The sequence below is a fragment of the Triticum aestivum genome, chromosome 7D (assembly GCF_018294505.1).
Source record: "Triticum aestivum cultivar Chinese Spring chromosome 7D, IWGSC CS RefSeq v2.1, whole genome shotgun sequence".
Classification (NCBI taxonomy): Eukaryota; Viridiplantae; Streptophyta; class Magnoliopsida; order Poales; family Poaceae; genus Triticum; species Triticum aestivum.
The window spans coordinates 143,463,626-143,478,461 of record NC_057814.1 but is presented as its reverse complement, the minus strand read 5'-3'; positions in this window follow the sequence as shown (position 1 = coordinate 143,478,461).

Sequence of the window (14,836 nt, the reverse complement as noted above, 5' to 3'; positions counted from 1 at the left end):
TCTTCGGAACCACTCACGAAGATGTCTGGAAGTTGCTCTTCAAGGGCAATGAGATGCCGCCGGCCATAGACTCGGACCGCGGGCACGATCTTGCTCATCCTGCCAGTGCGGTAAGTCCTTCACATCAAGGTGCATCCTCTACTTGCTTATTCAAGGAAGATACCTAAAACTTCACTATTTATTTTTTCAGGTATGGATAGAGAAAGCGGAGCGGATTCGGTGTCCGGCTCCGCTGCACGAGGAACCAGTCATCCTTCTCCTGGCAAAGATGCTGGTTCCGGCACCCTACAAGGCGCCGGAGAAGAAGGCCAAGAAGAAGGCCAATGGGACCAAAAGTGGCCCTCGCCGCAAAGGAGTTTCGGACGCGTCGTCCAAAGACAAGACTCACTCCTCTGCCGCGGAGGACGACGATGAGGGGGAGGAAGAAAGTAACTCTCCCCCTGCTGGGCGAAGGAAGAAGAGGGCGGCCTCCTCAAATCTGGAGGCGGAGGCGCCGAAGAGGGGGAAGGGCCCCCTCGCGGATAACTCCGCGTGGGACGTCGACAGCAGCCCAGAGCGACGCCCCCGAAGCAAGCCCCTGGACGCATCGTAAGTACTGAAAACTCGTATACGTCCATGTATTCGGGCCCTTCTCTTCATGGTATTAATACAGTTAATTATGCTATTGCAGTCCGGCACACGACAGCTCACAGCGATCCTCATCAAGAGGTTAGTTGGATCCGAAGGCGATGGCCAGCGAGTCACCGCCGGCCGCTTACTCTCCCTCGGCCAAGGGCGACGCTGAGGTGCTATCCCGAAGGACTTTCCCAGGCCAGGGAGAGTCTCAGGAGGCCGTCAGGGTGGCGCCAGAGGGCGAAACCTCGGCCGCCCGACTCATGGGGGAGCAGATCCCCATGGAGACTGGCGATGGGGGCCGTGTTCAGTTCGGCCCCCAACCGGATACGGTTCCGAAGACCTATACGGCTCCAGAATCCGGAGTGCAGCCTCCTTCGAGAGAAGGAGGTGTGCCTATCCCGCCAGTGACCTCTGTCCAACCAGAGGCACCGGATAATCTGCTGGAAGCGCTATGAGGCGCTTCCATTGTGGAGGAACACCATATCCTTACGGGTACGGTGATTGAGAGGGTTCAATCCGTCAAGAGCGGACTGACCGAAGCCTGCGGCAGCCTGCTAACAAGCTTTGAGGTAAGCGACGCAAAAGAAAAAAGTCCTAGTATAGATAGTAGCCCCTGAGACAATGTCCGGTGTTCGGAAAGAAAAGCCGGACAGAGGATCAATTTATTTTTGCAGGGAACTAACTAAAGATATCTTATATACATAAGCAGGCGTCGTTGCTAGCCGCGACCTCTCATGCTGCAGAGGTCTCCAGACTAAATCATAGTCTGGAGCGGGCCAAAGGAGAGCTCGGCCTTGTAAAAAGGCAGTTGGAGGACAAGCAAGGTATGTTGCGACTTGCTGTATATTCAGAAAGAATGAATGATGTGTATTGACCGTAGTGCCATAATGTTTGTACGAGCGGCGACCGAGGTCAAGGTCCTTAAAAAGGCCCTGGCCAAGGCCGAGGAGAAAGCTGCCAAGGAACAAGCCGCTCGTAAGAAGCTCAAGGCCAGGCTTAATGAGGTCCAGCAAGAGCTCCAGGATGCCGTGAAAAAATGCGAGACCTTGGAGTGTGATGTTTCGGCTCGAGAGACCGAACTCGCCAAGGTTCGTCAAAGCGCGGAAGAGGCCCGGTTTGAAGCCCAGGGCACCCTCCAGGAGATCCAGGAGGCCAAGAAAATCGCGGCGGGTAAGGCGTTTAGTATGCAAAGCAAGTATGTGAAGAAGAAGTATTTCTTACTAACCCGGATTTGGAGTTCCCCAGGGGCGTTTGCGGATCTGCAGCGCAGTGTTTATGATGGTGCGGAATTCTTCCGAGCCGGAGAAGGGGACTCAACGGAGAAGCTGTTCTGGTAGCAATACCTTGCGCCAGAACATCCGGTGCCCTTTAGTGATCAGCTAAAACAGCTGGTCAAGCTGCATAGGGTGGCCGAACTGGCCATGAAGGATTTAATAATCCGGCTGTGGCATGCCGAAGCTATTGATACGTCTCCAACGTATCTATAACTTTTGATTGCTCCATGCTATATTATCTACTATTTTGGACATTATTGGGCTTTATTATTCACTTTTATATTATTTTTGGGACTAACCTATTAACCAGAGGCCCAGCCCAGAATTGCTGTTTTTTGCCTATTTCAGAGTTTCGCAGAAAAGGAATATCAAACGGAGTCCAAACGGAATGAAACCTTCGGGAACGTGATTTTTAGGAAGATTATGATCCAGGAGACTTGGACCCTACGTCAAGGAATGAAAGAGGAGGCCACGAGGTAGGGGCGCGCCTACCCCCCAGGGCACGCCCTCCACCCTCGTGGGCCCCCTGTTGGTCCACCGACGTACTCCTTCCTCCTATATATACCTACGTACCCCCAAACGATCAGATACAGAGCCAAAAGCCTAATTCCACCGCCACAACCTTCTGTACCCACGAGATCCCATCTTGGGGCCTGTTCCGGAGCTCCGCCGGAGGGGTCATCCATCACGGAGGGGTTCTACATCATCATCATAGCCTCTCCGATGAAGTGTGAGTAGTTTACCTCACACCTTCGGGTCCATAGTTAGTAGCTAGATGGCTTCTTCTCTCTTTTTGGATCTCAATACAATGTTCTCCCCCTCTCTCGTGGAGATCTATTCGATGTAATCTTCTTTTTGCGGTGTGTTTGTTGAGACCGATGAATTGTGGGTTTATGATCAAGATTATCTATGAACAATATTTAAATCTTCTCTAAATTATTTTATGTATGATTGGTTATCTTTGCAAGTCTCTTCGAATTATCAATTTGGTTTGGCCTACTAGATTGATCTTTCTTGCAATGGGAGAAGTGCTTAGCTTTGGGTTCAATCTTGCGGTGTCCTTTCCCAGTGACAGTAGGGGCAGCAAGGCACGTATTGTATTGTTGCCATCGAGGATAACAAGATGGGGTTTTTATCATATTGCATGAATTTATCCCTCTATATCATGTCATCTTGCTTAAGGCGTTACTCTGTTTCCATGAACTTAATACTCTAGATGCATGCTGGATAGCGGTCGATGAGTGGAGTAATAGTAGTAGATGCAGGCAGGAGTCGGTCTACTTGTCTCGGACGTGATGCCTATATACATGATCATACCTAGATATTCTCATAACTATGCTCAATTCTGTCAATTGCTCTACAGTAATTCGTTCACCCACCGTAAAATACTTATGCTCTTGAGAGAAGCCACTAGTGAAACCTATGGCCCCGGGTCTATCTTCATCATATTAATCTTCCAACACTTAGTTATTTCCTTTGGTTTTTACTTTGCTTTTATTTTACTTTGCATCTTTATCACAAAAATACCAAAAATATTATCCTATCATATCTATCAGATCTCACTCTCGTAAGTGACCGTGAAGGGATTGACAACCCCTTATCGCGTTGGTTGCGAGGATTTATTTGTTTTGTGTAGGTGCGAGGGACTCGCGTGTAGCCTCCTACTGGATTGATACCTTGGTTCTCAAAAACTGAGGGAAGTACTTACGCTACTTTGTTGCATCACCCTTTCCTCTTCAAGGGAAAACCAACGCAGTGCTCAAGAGGTAGCAGCTATCCCCAGCAGCTACTTCGGGCTCGTGAAGCGGCTGGTGAATGCCTGCCCTCGGCTGGACGTCGTTAAGCGGTCGGTCTGCATCGAGGCCGCGCGCATGGCCGTCGCCCGTGTCAAGGTGTGGTGGGCGAAGATGGACGTCGTCAAGCTTGTGACTGAGGGACCGCCGGAGGGCAAGGAGCACCGCACGCCCGAGCGGTATTTTGAAGACGTCCTGGAGGGGTCTCGTATTGTGGCGACGCAATGTGCGCAAGACATTATTTTCGAATGAATACATTCATATTGTCTCTGCCTTGTATGATGAAACAAAGTCGTTAGGTAATATAATGTTTGTTTAGAAAATTTCACCTCCTGTGTGGCCGTGTTGTGTAAAATCTGAGAGTTGGCCAGTCGTCGGCTTCTGCCCCCATGTAGGTAGTACGGGGGTGTTCAGGATGTAATCTAAACACTCTTGACCCAATTGTTTGGTCCTTGAAGGAGGTGTTTAGCGCAACGAACCAGGCAATCGGACTATGCGGCTTTAGCACCCTCACTTAGCCATAGGAGTTTGACAATAAAAATATAGGTGCAGCCCCTAGTATTCGAACTAGGATGCTGTAAAACACCTGATCGGGTAAGTACCGATCCCTCGCGTAATGCAGAAAAAATCTCTAAGGATTTGAGACCTCCGAAGAGCTGACCGGCTCTCGCCGCATCATGACAGTCAGTTTTCGGCTTTCTCTACTGAGGTGCTCATCCGGGTAAACCAAGGCACAATCGCAGTAGTTCTCCCTTTACTACCCTAGCCGATATAACGGAACGTAAGGTAGCAAGCACAGGAGCCGGGCAACCCAACTATTGACCAAAGACATGATTCAGAGCCAATGCATATAGTGCTAAATTCGGGGTGCCGAACTATACTGTAAAAAGTGTTCGAACTTTGTTGACGTATTGCGCGGCGCTATGAAGCCCCTGGCAAATTGAAACGTACCAAAGTGTACGGGTGCTATTTGATAAAGTTATCAAAAGAAGAAAAGGAGAAAGGGCAGTAAGCTACAGCCGTAGAATTTTGGCCGCAAACTATTTCCATTATAATTTGATTAATACGTCGAAGCGCATTCATACAAATAGTTCAATAAGCAATAGGCTATTTAACATGCCACAACCAAGGGGGAGCTGTGTGTGGGTCCTGAAAACAGGTAGAGTGATCGTTAAGAGACCACCTAGGAGTTCCCCTATACGTCCATGCTTCTTGCCGTCTTGGTGTATTTATCCTTCAAAAGTGTGGCACCCCGGCTCAGAGAAACCGGAACGCCCCGTATTCCAGCCCAGAGATCGAGGAGAAGTCTTCTGGAATACGGCACTGCTTAGCATAGAACAAACCAGCTTTCTATTATTACACTAATATGAATACAAGGTCTTCGATATTACAAGGAATAACATCGGCACGGCAACACTATGCCATGCTCAGTTGCTCTATGCAAGCAGCAGAACAACTCGAAGCAGCAGAAAAACTTCTAGCAGCGGAACAACGACGACGGTGGTGAACTCCACTCCGTAGGGACTCTGGCTGGAACGCTTATCCTAGCTCGCACGAACGGAAACCATGACAAGAAATCAAGCAATCGCGGCATGACCTGCAAACTGGCATGACACGCCAGGTCAGTACATTGAATGTACTTGCAAGCTCACAATAACCAGAAGCATTCAAGACAAACAACAGCATGGCAATTACAGGTTAAGCAGGAATTATCATGAGATCATCAGGATAGCATGGCATAAACAACATGAACATGATACAACTAGAACAATATGAGCATGGCTTGAATACATAAACATGATGACACGATCATGCAACATGATGACACTATATGCACCACTTATTTGACTCGGGTTATCTCATAACAATCACAGGCATCACTTACCAACCTCGGACATCACACGATCATCTCAGGATCAAATCAAGCTTGGTATAAACAATACCGTAGTAATCATTAAATGACCACAAGAGCTTGATCTTTACCCACGATTCTCGCACAACATCACGAATATCCAACAACTCGGTATCCTCGATACTACGGTGATCATCTCATGATCACGAACGGAACAACTCTTGGTTCAACGGGTTACCTCGTAACCAAACGGTGATCCTTCCGGCGATCACAACCATGACCAACACTTGGTCTCAAACGGTGATCTTTCCGGCGATCACAACCAACTTATCTCATCAACGAACGTGGTTGTTATTAAGCACATTATTATTAATACTGTTGACTCACAGTGTGACCGACACGAACTGGGCCCTTATCGCGGGCACGGCTATCGATAGATTTAGTATACACTCTGCAGAGGTTAGTACACTGTACCCACACCACGGAACCCATGGCCTCGCACTCCCATTCGGGTGGACCAGCGGCGTTCCGATAAAACCGATCTACTGCCATGACAGTTTCCCGGCCACTCCGACCAACTCCCCTTTGGGCTAAGTCCTGGGTGGCCCCGTGCCTACCAAAGGCACCAACGCCACCATCGTGGCAAAACATAAACGGTCCCAAACGGGGACCATGGATCCATACTCAACAACGAGCACACAAGTCTTATGCCGTCCTACCCGGCCAAGGTAGCGCCCGCGCATAACCTTCCCTCGCGGGAGGCACCGGCGAGAGGCATGACAATAGACCCAGTTAGGACCTTCCCATAAAGGTAAGCGTGGTTGCACTGGTCAGCTCGATATGGTGGCACCATGACTCAGCCAACAGTTGTTCAAGTTCAATTTAATCCGGTTAAACTTGAATGCAATATGCTGAGCCATGATAAACTAACATGATGCAAATTACAATGCATGAACATGATATCAACATAAGCATGGAGGTGCAACATAACTATTAACCATATCAACAATGAATCATATCCAACTGAGCATGGCATACTGCCTAGCATGAACATCACAAGTACATACTTCTCAGAAACATAGCATGACCACTAGCGTCGACAGTAAATATCATGCAAGAACATATCAACAATGCCATCATGCAAGCATTTAATCAACTGGAAGCAATGGAACATGCATAACAACGGTACTCGGGACAGACGGCAGTCATGCACCGAAGACCATCACCAACATCAACATGTACTACTAGCAAGCATAAGCATATGAAAGGAATACTAGCAACTATCAGGGCATGATAACCCGGTGCATAACAACATAGCAAGAAAGTAAGCACTCACCCAGAAGCATTACCAAAACAACGATAAACATATTTTAAACAAGCAAACATTTAATAAATTTTCAAGTTGAAAACCATGGCTACTGCATGACTATCACACAAGTGGGTATTGTGGCTTGCCTGGGGATGAAGAATGCACCGGGGAGAAGTGCGGAAACATCGCAGAAAGATTTACCGGAAACACTTCTCTCTCGAAAGGGTCTGGTTAACGGCAAGGGCAAAATGGTCATTTTCAGAATGTTGAAACATAATGAAAATGATACCAACAGAACGGGCTCGACGAAACGAAGAAGTGGGCTTTGGATTCACCTCATTTGGAGTTGGGAGTAAAAAGATATGATAGTTTTTCTGCCAGGGACCCATTTGTAAATAAAAACATCACAAACAGGCCCTCAGCCAGAAAAACATAACGCACCTTTCCAGGAATACGCTTTCCAGAGAGGAAAACGCATTCCAGGCTGAAATAGAGAGGAAATACGCTTTCAGAATAACGAAAACGTACTTTAAGCTGAACTACCTAGAGAATACGCTTTCAGCTTATGAACACGTACCGACCGGAACTGCGCGTCCACTTATCCACGTCATCAGCGCCTGGTCAACGTATGCAAGGCTGACGGGAGGGTCCCATGCGCAAGGGGTTGACGTCTTCATCTTCAAGCGCTCACCCGCGCTCCTCGTGGTCCAGAGGGAGGGGCGCAGCGCCGGCGGCGGCCCGGCCGGCTCCGGCCACCTCTGGCCGAGCGGGAGGCACCGACGGACTCGGGGAGGGGCGCCGCATCCATTCAGAGGGTTGGACAGCGCCGGGGAGGAGCAAGATGGAGGGGAGGGGTGGCGCCATGAGGAGGGCAGAGAGCTTCGGGCGGCGGTGGTTATTGGCGTTGCGGCCGTCTCCGGCGAAGGCAGAGGGGGTGGGGCGAACTACGGGGAGGAGAGGAGTGCTCTTGTGGTGTTGGAACGGGGAGAGGAGGCGTGGCTCGCCGGAATTTAGGCGGAGCACCGCAGCGGCCATGGTGGCAATGGAGGGCACGGGAGCTCCTCGAGCTCGGGGAAGTGGCTAGGCGGGACCAGGGGAGTGTGAGGAGGCTGCTGGTGTGCTCGAAAGGCTCGGGGGAGGGATATATATAGCCGGGCGTGGGAGACCGAGCTCGGGTGGCGCCGTGGGGATCCGGCCAATGCTCTGGCGAGGCCAGTGAGCACGGGAGGGCGCGGGAACACGACCAGCTATTGATTCAGAGCTCACGGAGGGGTAGGCGACGCTAGAGAGCAGAGGAAGAGGCCGAAACGAGCTCGGAGCCAAACGGAGCACAGTGCACCCGTGGGCGAGCGTCGGCGAGCGTCGGCGAGGGGTTTTACGGAGAGGGAGAGAGGTCCATGAGGACGGCGACGACGCGGTAAAACTGTTGGACACGCTCACGCGCGCGAAGCCGACGAGAGGAGGAGGTGCCGAAGCACAAACGGCCACTAGACGCGGCCACTGCACACAGAGCGCGTGCACAGTGATGCCATGAACGCGGTAACCGCGTGCACTGGCATGTAGCGGGGAGATGGGCTGGAAATTGTTGTCTACGGGTAAGTTCTTCCAGGGGAGGGTTCAACTGCGGTGGTAGATCGATGAAAACTGCTATGGTTAAAAGGTAAGTAACCTCTGAAGTTTACTGCAGTAAACTTGAATGTGTACTATTGATCCGCAGTAACTTGGTTAGGTCCAACAGGTTTGTCTAGGGTGATTAGCTTAGGAAGGACTATAATCCTGGAGGTTTTGGAGCATAATGAACCACAAACTAATATAGTTGCTTTGTAACTCACATTATGGTCCAGAAACTAGATCAGGAAGGTGCACTCACATGGAGTATCAACTTGAGCTGAAATTTATCTAGGCTTAGTGATTTGGTCATAGTAAGAAGCTGTAAAAATTTCATACCAATTGGATTCACCAAAATGGTACTTCCTTCACAGCTATCTTCACTGACCAGAATCTTGCAATAATTCTAGAGAAACATTGGCTAGGTGAAATGGTGCCAAATTTGGTGGAGAGAAGTTATTTGGGTAGGAGAACAATCTGGTAATTTCTCAGAATTAATGAAGCAATATAAAATGCACATGCTTCACAACCTGAAAATATTGCCAGAATCAAAGATTTGGTCATGTGCTCACATAGATCAAAGGATGGAGCTGAAATTTGGAGGAGGGCCATGATATGAGCACATGAAGGAGTGTGCAAAATTTCAACCCATTTGGATAACCCTAGCTAGTACCTCCTTCACAATGCCTTCTGTCTGATAGAAAGTTTGAAAAATTGTTTAGGAAGATTGGCTAGGCAAATAAAGTTGAATTTTGGCATGAGGCAATGATCTGGACATAAGAAAATGCTCAAAAGGTTTGGGAGCAATCAGGAAAGGATAGGTGGCACTTCCTTCACAGAAAGCCACACTGGACAGAAATGAAGAATAATTATTGGGGAATTATTCTTGGGCTAGGACAGGAAAGTTTGGGCATATTTGAGCAACATATGCCCCAAAGGAATTATGAGAATTATTTGGGAATTTTTGGATGGACAAAAATATAGGTTGCTTCACAACCTAGGGCAGACAGGGTTATTCCTTAATAGAAAAAGGAATTTTCCCTAGAAAAAGAAATTAGGGTTTGGTCAAGCAGTGAAGTGACCTGATCTTGTCAAGGTTTTGAGAATGATGAGCCACTTGGGAGAAGAAATGAGGGTGATTTCCCAGGTGGCAAGGCCATAGAACCACTCCAAAAAGAAAAACAAAGCAAAAACCAAATAAATCAAAAGAAAAAGAAAAGGGCCAAAATCCAGGTTGTTACAGAAAGGACTGGTGATCAGGCCGTCAGGGAAGGCCTATGGAAAGGAAACCTGAAAAGGAGAAAAAGGAAACAGTGAAAGCATGTGTATCCTGGGGCGGTCGAGCCGTATTGTGGATCACAAACTAGTTATACCTCCGTCTATGCCCATGGTATTTTGAGTGCGTAGTTATGTACACGCGGTACGAATGCCGCCACTTGATCGGGACTGGAACGGAGGCCGAATTGCTAATCGAACTCTTGACAAGCCGAGCTGTCCTGCTGCGGAATAGTCCGGACTCTCTTGACAGTGTCCGGGAGCTCGACTGCCGAATTAAGGTTCTGCTTGGAAAGGCCACTCTGTACGGAGGGAGTGTTCCGTGTTTCCATTAACTGTTATGACGCCGCGTGGTCCGGGCATCTTGAGCTTGAGATAAGCATAGTGTGGCACCGCGTTGAATCGAGCAAATGCGGTTCATCCAAGCAGTGTGTGATAGCCGCTGCGAAAGGGGACGATATCGAAGATTAACTCTTCGCTTCGGAAGTTGTCCGGAGATCCGAAGACAACCTCTAGTGTGATTGAGCCCGTACAGTGGGCCTCTACACCTGGTATGACTCCTTTAAAGGTAGTCTTTGTGGGCTTGATCCGTGATGGATTAATGCCCATTTTGCGCACTGTATCCTGATAGAGCAGGTTGAGGCTGCTGCCACCGTCCATGAGGACTCGCGTCAGGTGGAACCCATCAATTATTGGGTCAAGGACCAGTGTGGCTGAACCGCCATGACGGATACTGGTCGGATGATCCCGACGATTGAAGGTGATCGGGCATGACGACCATGGATTAAATTTTGGGGCGACTGGCTCAATCGCATAGACGTCCCTGAGTGTGCGCTTGTGCTCCCTCTTGGGAATGTGGGTAGCGTATATCATGTTCACCGTTTTGACCTGAGGGGGAAACTTCTTCTGTCCCCCTGTGTTCGGTGGCCGGGGCTCCTCGTCGTCGTCCTCTCTTTGCGATACCTTCTCCTTGTTCTCGGCATTTAACTTGCCGGCCTGTTTGAAAACCCAACAATCCCTGTTGGTATGGTTGGCTGGTTTGTCTAGGGTGCCGTGAATCTGGCACGGACGGTCAAGTATGCGGTCCAAGCTGAATTGTCCCGAGTTGTTTCTTTTTTATGGCTTTTTCCGCTGACCGGACTTGGAGCCACTGAATCCGGGGTTGACTGTAGTGTCATCGGTGTTATCACCATTGCTTCGACGTTTGTGCATGTTGCGTTGGAGCTTGTCGTTGCTGTTTTTGACCTCGGAGGTGCCCGCTTCGCTTGTTGTGTTTTTGCTACGGGCCAGCCAACTATCCTCACCCGCACAAAAGCGGTTCATTAGTGCCGTGAGGGCTGCCATGGACTTCGGATTTTCTTGGCCGAGGTGGCGGGCGAGCCATTCATCGTGGACGTTGTGTTTGAAGGCCGCTAGGGCTTCGGCATCTGGACAGTCGACGATCTGGTTCTTTTTAGTTAGGAACCTAGTCCATAATTTCCTGGCTAACTCTCCGGGCTGTTGAACTATGTGACTTAAGTCATCGGCATCTGGTGGCCGGACATATGTACCTTGGAAGTTGTCGCGGAAGGCGTCTTACAAATCCTCCCAGCTACCAATAGAGTTTTCAGGCAGACCGTTTAACCAGTGCCGAGCTGGCCCTTTAAGTTTTAACAGGAGGTATTTGTTGGCGTGGAGGTCATCTCCGCGGGCCATATGGATATGGAGAAGAAAATCCTCAATCCACACCGCGGGGTCAGTTGTTTCATTGTATGATTCAATATTTACGGGTTTAAACCCTTCTGGGAATTCATGCTCCATTACTTCGTCAGTGAAGCAGAGAGGGTGTGCAGCGCCTCTATATCAGGCCACATCGCGACGTAGCTCCGATGGAGTCCGTCTGCGGTTTTCGGCCCGGGCATGACTAGGCTTGTCACGTCCGAATAGGTAGCCGTCGTCACGTGTCGGGGCACGTCCTCGCGATCCGTAGATCAATCTGGTATGTCCTGCTCGATTGTCTAGTTCCTGCCGAAGGTCATATGTATGACCACGGGCTGTTTTATCTCTGCCTTTATGATGAGGCGGGGCGGGCTGGTGTTCGGCTTGAGTTGCCACTTTATCCTGACCGTGTGGTGGTCGGTCAGCCGTATTGTGCGATGATGGTACGGGCTCCGGTGCCTCATCATCGAACTGAGGTAGTAGTTTGCGCTTCGGGTAACTTTTGGCTGGGCGCTTGAGGCCGTATTCTTCGGCTGCTAGGACATCAGTCCATCTATCATTGAGCAGATCTTGGTCAGCTTGAAGCTGCTGCTGCTTCTTTTTCAGGCTCCTTGCAGTGGCTATTAGCTAGCGCTTAAAGCACTCCTGCTCGAGAGGTTCCTCAGGCACGATAAAATCTTCGGTGCTGAGGCTCACCTCATCCTCGGAGAGCGGAAGATAATTACTGTCCTCCGAGTCTTCGTGTGTGGCCCGTTCACCAGGGCTAACTTGCCCGTCTTCCCGTTCTTCTTGTTCGGAATTTGCCTCAACGGGGTCTTCATTATCTTCGGCACCGTCCGGAGTGTTATCTTCTCCTGTGCTGGTGTTACTATCTTTGCTGCGGCGTGATTTAGAGCGGCGCCATTGATGCCGGCGCTTCGGTGGTATCTCAGGAGGTTTATCCTCAACTGGATCCTTCTTGTTGTCGCCCTTGTTCTCTTCAGGTGTGTCCACCATGTATACGTCATATGAGGAAGTAGCTGTCCAACGTCCGGTAAACGGCGGGTTTTGGTCCTCCTCTTCTCCGGCATCGTCGTTCATACCGTCAATGTCTTCGGAGCCGTAATCGAGCATGTTGGTAGGTCCTCGACAGTGGCTATGAAGTGGGAGGTGGGTGTAAACAAAATTCTCTGTCATCAGCCTCCAGTTCAAACCGGATATAATTCGGCTGTGATTCCCCCGCTAAGGAGAGTGCCTTTAACCAATTTAACACGTTGCCCAAAGGCGAGTGCCGAAAAATGTCCGCGGAGCTGAATTCAACGATCAATGACTGATTGAGCTCGACGCGCCTGGACGCACACGGATCGGGACCTATAGCCGGAAACAAATCTGAGGCTCCGGTGACGCAGATTCCACTCGAGGTTGGATCTGTGTGCGGCTCTGACGCCGCTGAGGCTGCGGCATGTGTGGCAGGGCTGAGCTTCCCGTCTTTGGATGGTGCAATCTGCTCCGGATCTAAGGCCAGAGCTATTAAAGGTGCTATCTCCTGTGTATGGTCCGATGAAAGATTTAAGTCATGTTCATCGTGGTGACGGGGAGCGGCTGCCGTGGTCTCAAATCCGTCGAAGATCAATTCTCCGCGGATGTCCGCAACGTAGTTCAAGCTTCTGAATCTAACCTGACGGCCAGGGGCGTAGCTATCGATCTGCTCCAGATGGCCGAGCGAGTTGGCCCGCAGTGCGAAGCCGCCGAACATAAAGATCTGTCTGGGAAGGAAGACTTCTCCTTGGACAGCATTGTTGTAGATGATTGAAGGGGCCATCAAACCTTTTGAGGACGGCACAGTGGAACTCTCAATGAAAGCACCAATGTCGGTGTCAAAAGTGGCGGATCTCGGGTAGGGGGTCCGGAACTGTGCGTCTAAGGTCGATGGTAACAAGGGGCACAATGTTTACCCAGGTTCGGGCCATCTCTATGGAGGTAATACCCTACTTCTTGCTTGATTGATCTTGATGAATATGAGTATTACAAGAGTTGATCTACCACGAGATCGTAATGGCTAAAACCCTAGAAGTCTGGCCTGTATGACTATATCTCGCCTTCGGACTAAGCCCTCCGGTTTATATAGACACCGGAGGGGACTAGGGTTGTACAAAGTCGGTTACAGAGAAAGGAATCTTCATATTTGGATGCCAAGCTTGCCTTCCACGCCAAGGAGAGTCCCATCCGGACACGGGAGAGAGTCTTTGGTCTTGTATCTTCACAGCCCACTAGTCCGGCCCATATCCAACAGCCGGACGCCCGAGGACCCCTTAGTCCAGGACTCCCTCACCCGTTGAGCCAACTTCCGAACAGGACGAATGGGAAGATGGGCAAGTTAGCCCTGATGAACATGCCGTAGATGAAGAATCAGAGGACAGTAATTATCTTCCGCACTCCGAGGAGGAGGTGAGCCTCGGCAATGAGGATTTCATCGTGCCTGAGGAGCCTCTCGAGCAGGAGCGCTTTAAGCGCCGGCTAATAGCCACTGGAAGGAGCCTGAAAAAGAAGCAGCAGCAGCTTCAAGCTGATCAAGATCTGCTCAACGACAGATGGACTAATGTCCTGGCATCCGAGGAGTACGGCCTCGAGCGCCCAACCAAAAGTTACCCGAAGCGCAAATTGCTAATTCAATTCGATAACGAGGCGCTAGAGCCTGTACCATCAGCGCGTAACGCGGCTGACTGATACGTCCATTTTGCATCATGCTTTTATATTGATATTTATTACATTATGGGCTGTTATTACACATTATGTCACAATACTTATGCCTATTCTCTCTTATTTTACAAGGTTTACATGAAGAGGGAGAATGCCGGCAGCTAGAATTCTGGGCTGGAAACGGAGCAAATATTAGAGACCTATTCTGCACAACTCCAAAAGTCCTGAAACTTCACGGAGGCACGTTTTGTAATATATAAAAAATACTGGCGAAAGAATTAACCAGAGGGGGTCCACACCCTGGCCACGAGGGTGAGGGGCGTGCCCTACCCCCCTGGGGGCACCCGCTGTCTTGTGGGCCCCCTAGCAGGCCTCCGGTGCCCATCTTCTGCTATATGAAGTCTTTCGTCCGAGAAAAAAATCATAAGCAAGCTTTCGGGATGAAGCACCACCGCCACGAGGCGGAACCTGGCGAAACCAATCTAGGGCTCCGGCAGAGCTGTTCTGCTGGGGAAACATCCCTCCGAGAGGGGGAAATCATCACCATCATCATCACCAACGATCCTCTCATCGGGAGGGGGTCAATCTACATCAACATCTTCACCAGCACCTTCTCCTCTCAAACCCTAGTTCATCTCTTGTATCCAATCATTGTTCCAAAACCTCATATTGGTACCTGTGGGTTGCTAGTAGTGTTGATTACTCCTTGTAGTTGATGCTAGTTGGTTTATTT